The 6,186-nt window shown below is 62.0% G+C and overlaps 1 protein-coding gene across 1 annotated transcript in view; it reads left to right on the top strand.

Moving 5' to 3' along the window:
- The first annotated feature begins 551 nt into the window (after positions 1-551).
- The window catches only part of TFEB (transcription factor EB), a 15,357-nt gene continuing 9,722 nt past the window's right edge, over positions 552-6,186 (top strand). The window contains exon 1 of the mRNA XM_015650896.3: positions 552-977. The gene's annotated coding sequence lies outside the window, so the exon portion shown is untranslated. The remainder of the gene's footprint in view (positions 978-6,186) is intronic.

The following is a 6,186-nucleotide window of genomic DNA, read 5'->3' as shown; positions in this document are numbered from 1 at the left end:
GGTGTGATCCCGGTGTGAGAGGATGCAGGATCCCTGTGTGATCCCGGTGTGATCCTGGTGTGATCCCTGTGTGATCCTGGAGAGATCCCGGTGTGATCCTGGTGTGAGGGGATGCAGGATCCCTGTGTGATCCTGGTGTGATCCTGGTGTGATCCCGGTGTGATCCTGGTGTGATCCCGGTGTGATCCTGGTGTGATCCCGGTGTGATCCCGGTGTGAGGGGATGCAGGATCCTGCTGCAAGGAGCTCCATGATCCCCCGTGCTCCTGAAGGAAAGGGATGCACAATCCTGGTTCACGGGACTGCACAAGCCAAACACAGAGCTACCTGCACCTCCCACCCCACCCCTCCTCTCCCGACCCGTTTTTGGGGTGGAAACACCCGCTTTAGGGGAAAAAAAAACATTTTTGGGGAGGCTCCCCCCACTTCAGGGAAGGCAAGCGCCGAGCGCAAACTCCCGCCGTGGCCCGGGCGGGGACTACAAGTCCCGGCAGGCGCGGCCTCAGCTCCCGGCGTGCCCGGGGCCGGCGGAGCGGAGCGAGGGCAGCGGAACGGGCCGCGCCGGGCCGGGCGGGCGCTGCTGCCGCCCTCCCTCGGCACGGGGCCGAGCCGGGCCGAGCCGAGCCCAACCGGGCCGGACTGCGCTGAGCCGAGCCCAGGAGCCCGACCCGACCGTGCCGAGCGCGGCCGAACCGAGGCCGCCGAACCGAGACGAACCGAGCCGAGGAGCCGAACCTAGCCGAACCGAGCCGAGTCGAGGAGCCGAACCGAGCCGAACCGAACCGAGGAGCCGAACCGAGCCGAGGACGAGCAGAACCGAGTGGAGCCGAACTGAGCCGAGGAGCCGGGCCGAGCGCAGCCGAACCGATCCGAGCGGGACTGGGCCGAGCCGAGCCGAGCGCAGCCGAGCGAGGCCGAACAGAGCCGAGCGCAGCCGAGCGGAGCCGAACCACTTCGTTTCCTCGCCGTTCCCCAGGGGTGAGTGCAGGGGTGAGGGGTCCCGGGGGTCCCTGGTGAGGGTGGGGGCTCAGCAGCCGCACAGCGGGGCCCCCTCGGCTCGGAGCCCGCCTTCTGGGGGTGCTATGGGGGTGTTGGGGTGCTCCCTCCCCTCCTGCGCCATCCCGGGGCGCTTTGAGCTCGTAGTTGCTTTTTTCCCCCTTATTTTGCTGTAAATAATACGCTCCCCCTCGCTCCCGGCAGCGGGCCCCGGGAGGCTCCGGCCCGGCTGCTCCTGGTGCTGCGGGGGTTTTGGGGGTCTCCGGCAGCTCATCCCGATGTCCGCACCCCAAAACCGGCGGTCCCGGGGGCTGCCAGACCCCCGGCAGCCCGGGGGGACCTGCCCGGGTCGCCTTTCCCATGGGGAACCCCCCCGAACACGGTGTTCCACGCGTGGGGAAACTGAGGCACGGATGCTCCAGGACACCCGGGGGTGTCTCGGGCACCCCCCGGCTTGGGGGACACAAAGCGGGACCCCCTTTTTGGGGTCGGAAGAGATGGGAGAAGTTGGGATGCCTCGTGTCACACGGCTTTTAGGGGGTCACCAAGAGGACACACAGCGTGTGTCCCCCCCCTCCCCCGGGAAATTTGGGGTGGGGGAGGCATAGAGAGGGCTGCCCCGAGACTCCAGCCGCCGATTAATTACATTCATGAATTAATTGCGAGGCAGGAAAGGATTACGCAGCCCCCAGAGCTTCGGGCAGTCAGATGATGGGGGAGATTTCCTTAAAAAAAAAAAAAAACCACCCAAAAAAACCCCCAACAAAAACTAGAAACACGAAGAAAATCTGGTGGTTATTGTGCTCTTGTAAGATAAATAAATAAGCCGGTGCGAGTCCGGGGAAAGCAGGGCCCGTTTCCAGGAATCCCGGCGCTCCTGCGTGTTCCCGGCCCTTGGGGCACGGGGGGGAGTTGGTGTTTTTTATATAACAGAGTCCGGCAGGCAGCAAAGGGAGGGTTTGGGGGGTTATTTTTTCTCTACCCCCACCCCTTCTCTGTACTTCCCTGCCGTGTTTGCTTGGCTTCATGCACGGCTGCTCCGGCCGGAGCTGGGAATGGGGCTGGTTTCTCCCAGCCTGCGCTCGCTCACCTGCTGCAGGAGGGATCCGGCCGGGAAAACCGTGCTGGGGAGCGGTGGGAATTTGGGATTGGGGTGGCTGGAGCTGGGAAACAGCCCAGATTCGGGTGGGGATGGTCAGGCCAGCACGTGGAGGGGAGCCCGGTGTTTTCCGAGGGATGCTGGGTTTGCTTCCTGAGGGATTCTGGGTTCGCCTCCCGAGGGATGCTGGCCCGGCGTGTTTTCCAAGGGATGCTGGCCTTGCCTGCCCGCCCTTATCAGGAGGAAACTGCGCCGGGGTGGAGCTGGCTGCAGCGGGGCCATCCAGCATCCGGGTGTTTGGGATGGAGCCGTGATTCCAGCCAGGGATTTTATTGCTTTTTCCACGCTTCACGGCACCGACTTTGCAGCACGTGTGTGTTCCTGGTCCGCCCTGCCCTGCGTTCCCTGTTTCCCTGGAAGTGCTGCTGGGAATGGGAAAAGCCCCTTGGGATGGTGTGGTGGGTCACCAGAGCAGAGGGGACATTCCCAGGGCTGAGGGTGGGGTGGTTTGAGCACAACAAACAGGGAAATGGGGCTAGGGGGGCCACGCAGGGGGTGTTCCTCTCCAAAAATCCACAGTGCTGAGGGTAAAAACATCCTCTGGCTCCTCCCTTGGAGTGTTGGAATGGGGAGCTGGGAGTCTGATGTGTTGGGATCTCATCCCTGGATTGCTCCTTTCCTGGGGCACAGACAGGGATGGAGCTGCCACATCCCTGTCCCCTCTGTGGGGACAAAAATTCCCATCTGGAGGTTTTGGGGTGGTTTTAAAGGGCTCCTCATGCCAGACTCACCCCAAGGGAGCTGTTTTGTAACTGCCCTGTGTGGGGTTATCCCATATCCCGGACAAAGAGGAAGCGGACAGGGGGAAGCAGCGGTGTCCTGGGTGTGGGGCAGTGCCACCACACGTCCCTGTGGTGGCCCTGCTGCTGGTGGCTGTTCCGTGACAACTTCCCAGAGCCCCTGTTCGCTGTCAGCGATCCCAGGAGGATCCCAGGGAGCCGGCGCTGGGTGTTTGACAACCCCATAAAAGAGCAGGGGGTGCTCGGAGTGCCAGGTGTGCTGTCACCGCCCTGTGGTGGCTTTCCCATGGTGGCATCACCTCCATGAGCTTTTCCAAGCTGTGTGATCCCAGCATGGAGGCAGCCAGGATCACAGGGGTGATTTGGTGGTCATTGTCACCGGCGCTGTGACACTTGGAAGGGTGGCAGTGGCGATCTCTCCCTGACCACACAGGGATTATGCACTCATCCTTTTTTTTTCCTCTCGCTGGCACGTCCAGAAAGAGCCCCAGTGGCTCTTCCCTAATCCATTCCAAGTTTGTGTCCCTCCTGCTGGCACTTGGCTTGTGGTTGGAGCGGGTTTTCCCTGTGGATTTGCCTGCACAGAGCCCCCTGACGTGGAATTCCCAGGAATGCGGGAATCCTGTGCTCCAGGATGAGCTCCGGGTGCTGCTCCTCACCTTCCCGGGAGGCTGAGAACACCGGGGATGGGGGATGCTCCATCTCTGGAGGCACAGGGGCAGTTCTGGGGGGTGTTTTGGGGAGGTGAGTGCTGCAGAGCCGGAGCAGGAGCGTTGGGATGGGCACCGTGGGATGATTTGCTGGCTGGGATCACCTGGGAAGTGCTCAAGGTCTCCCAGTGCCCCACCGTCCCTACAGGTTGTGCCACCTTGTCTTTAAAGCCTCTTCTAGGAATTGCCCCCGGGGTTTTGTCACCTTTCCTCCGAGCTCCTTGGGCTCCAAACAAACTCCCCACACCCCGAGCTCTGCCTCGCTCCCCTCCTTTGGTTAAATGGCTGCAAATTCCGGATAAACCTGAAACTCCCAGTGTGGGGACGCCGGGGGAGTTCTCGGAGCCTCAGGGACACGCGAGGGCAGCAGTGCTGGCTCCTGCCCAGGCCGTGCCCTCAGGATTTTGGGGTGACCGCACGGGGTGGGAATATTTTGGAGGAAATGAGGAGAGGACTGCATCCACCTGGCACACATGGGGAGCGTTTCCCTGCTCCCACCCTGCTGCCAGGGCAGGAGGGAGCTGAGTTGCCACCGGGTTTGGCTGAGCATTTTGGGGAAACGGGGCAGGCCGAGGAGAAATCCCAGCCTGGTGGGAAGAAACCTCTGGGCTCCTGCACGGGTCCAACCGGCGCAACGTGCCCGGGAGAGGCGGCACCGTGCCAGGCCAGGGGCTGGGCTGGCAGCGGGGGCTCCCGAGAGACCAGTTTGACCTTCACGGAGCAGGAAAGTGCCTGGCTGAGCCTGGCAGAAAGGAGGGCACAGCACAAAGCTCTCCTGAGCGGGTAAGCGGCGCTGGCCGGGCACGGGAGGTGCTGCCAGGGGGTTGGTGAGCCCCGGGCTGGTTTGGGAGGACAAGGCAGGGGATGTCCCCAATTTGTTTATTCCTGGGGCTGCCGGCCCTGGTTACACAAGCTCTGCCTGCACCGAGCCTCCCGGCTGGGTGCTGGGGGCTGGACACGGCGTATTTATAAATATTACCTCCTTCCAGCAACATGGAGCTGGGAGGGAGGAGGGATGGAGGCGGCACTGGGAGTGCCTCTGGCACTGCCAGGGGGGGCAGGGGGTGGCCCTGTCACCTTGTGCTGCTAGCAGGTGGCACCGTGAGCTTGGAGCGCCTGGAGCTCCAGGTTTTGCTGAGCATCGCCACTTTTTGGGATGGTTCCTCCCCAGTTCTTGGGATGGCTTCTCCCCATTTCTTGGGATGGCCTCTCCTCACTTCTTGGGATGGTTTCTCCCCATGTTTTGGGATGGTTCCTCCACACTTTTTGGGATGGCCTGGCCTCTCCCCACTTCTTGGGATGGTTTCTCTGCACTTTCTAGGATGGTTTCTAGAATTTTGGAGTGGGTGGTGGTGCTGTCCCAGCCCCCTGGAGCAGTGTCTGCCTGGCTGGATCCCGGTGCCGTCCTGCCAGTTCCCCTGATTGCTCATTTATGCGGTTATTTCAAAAAGCCAACACCCAAATCGCCCGGAGTGACCCCGAGCCGGGGTTTTCCTTCGGGGCTGCGCTCCCGACTCACTCCTTTCTCCGGGATGTGGAGCAGGACCTGGAGCCTGCCCGTCCCCTCCAAGGTCACCGCGGTCCCCTCCTGTGTCCTGATTACTCACCGTGCCCGGGGTGGTGGCTGAGCCCACCCTCCTGCCTGTTCACACTTTTATTTTTAATTGCTGCCGGCGGGGGGAGGCCGTGGAGGGGGCAGGGGCTGTGAATTCCCAGCCCGGTCAGTCGGACAGTGATGTTTCAATCAGGGCTCTGCAGCTCCTGCCCAGCTTTGGGGGGTCCCGGGGGTCCCCCTTCCTCTCCCCACACCCAAACCTGGCCTGGAGTTGCCAAGCTGGGTGATGATCCACAGCCATCCCTCAGCTGGGTGGGTTTTTTGGGGGTTGAAAGAGAGGATTTTTGGGTTGAGCAAGGTTGTGTGTGTGTGTATTATTAACCCCTTAATGGCTGCCACACCCAGCTGGGCTCTCCTGGCCATTCCAAAGGATTTCTTTCTGGACCCTGTTAATTCAGTGACAAAGGACACGCAGCCCTGTGTGGGGTGATGCTTCTCCCTCCACTGCTTCCCTGAGCCCTCCTGGGTGGGCCAGGCTTACCTGAGCCCTCCTGGGTGGGCCAGGCTTACCTGGGTGTTTGGGGTTAATGTTTTTCCCGTGCCGGATCCCTCAGCCTTTTCCAGGCGCGGTGTTTAACGCAGGGCAGGGAAAACATTTGGCCTCTGACCCAGCGCCTGTTAACAACGTCCCGCTCCACGTTGCTGAGATGCCGGGGCTAAAAACAGTCCTGGTGACTCAGTCCCTCACTGCTGCTGTCAACTGACCCCGGCGTGGCTCTGCCAAACCCCTCCTTTGCCTGCTCCTTCTCCCTCTCAGGAGCGCGGGGAAGGAGCCTCTGGCTGGGGCTGGGATGGTTCCCAATCATCCCTGGAGCTCTGCCCCACACAGCTCCTGGATGGGGCTGGGATGGTTCCCAATCATCCCTGGAGCTCTGCCCCACACAGCTCCTGGATGGGGCTGGGATGGTTCCCAATGATCCCAGGAGCTCTGCCCCACACAGCTCCTGGATGGGGCTGGGATGGTTCC

The sequence above is a fragment of the Parus major genome, chromosome 26, assembly GCF_001522545.3.
Source record: "Parus major isolate Abel chromosome 26, Parus_major1.1, whole genome shotgun sequence".
NCBI lineage: Eukaryota > Metazoa > Chordata > Aves > Passeriformes > Paridae > Parus > Parus major.
Note: the sequence above shows the minus strand (reverse complement) of the source record. Positions and strands in the feature narration are given on the sequence as shown.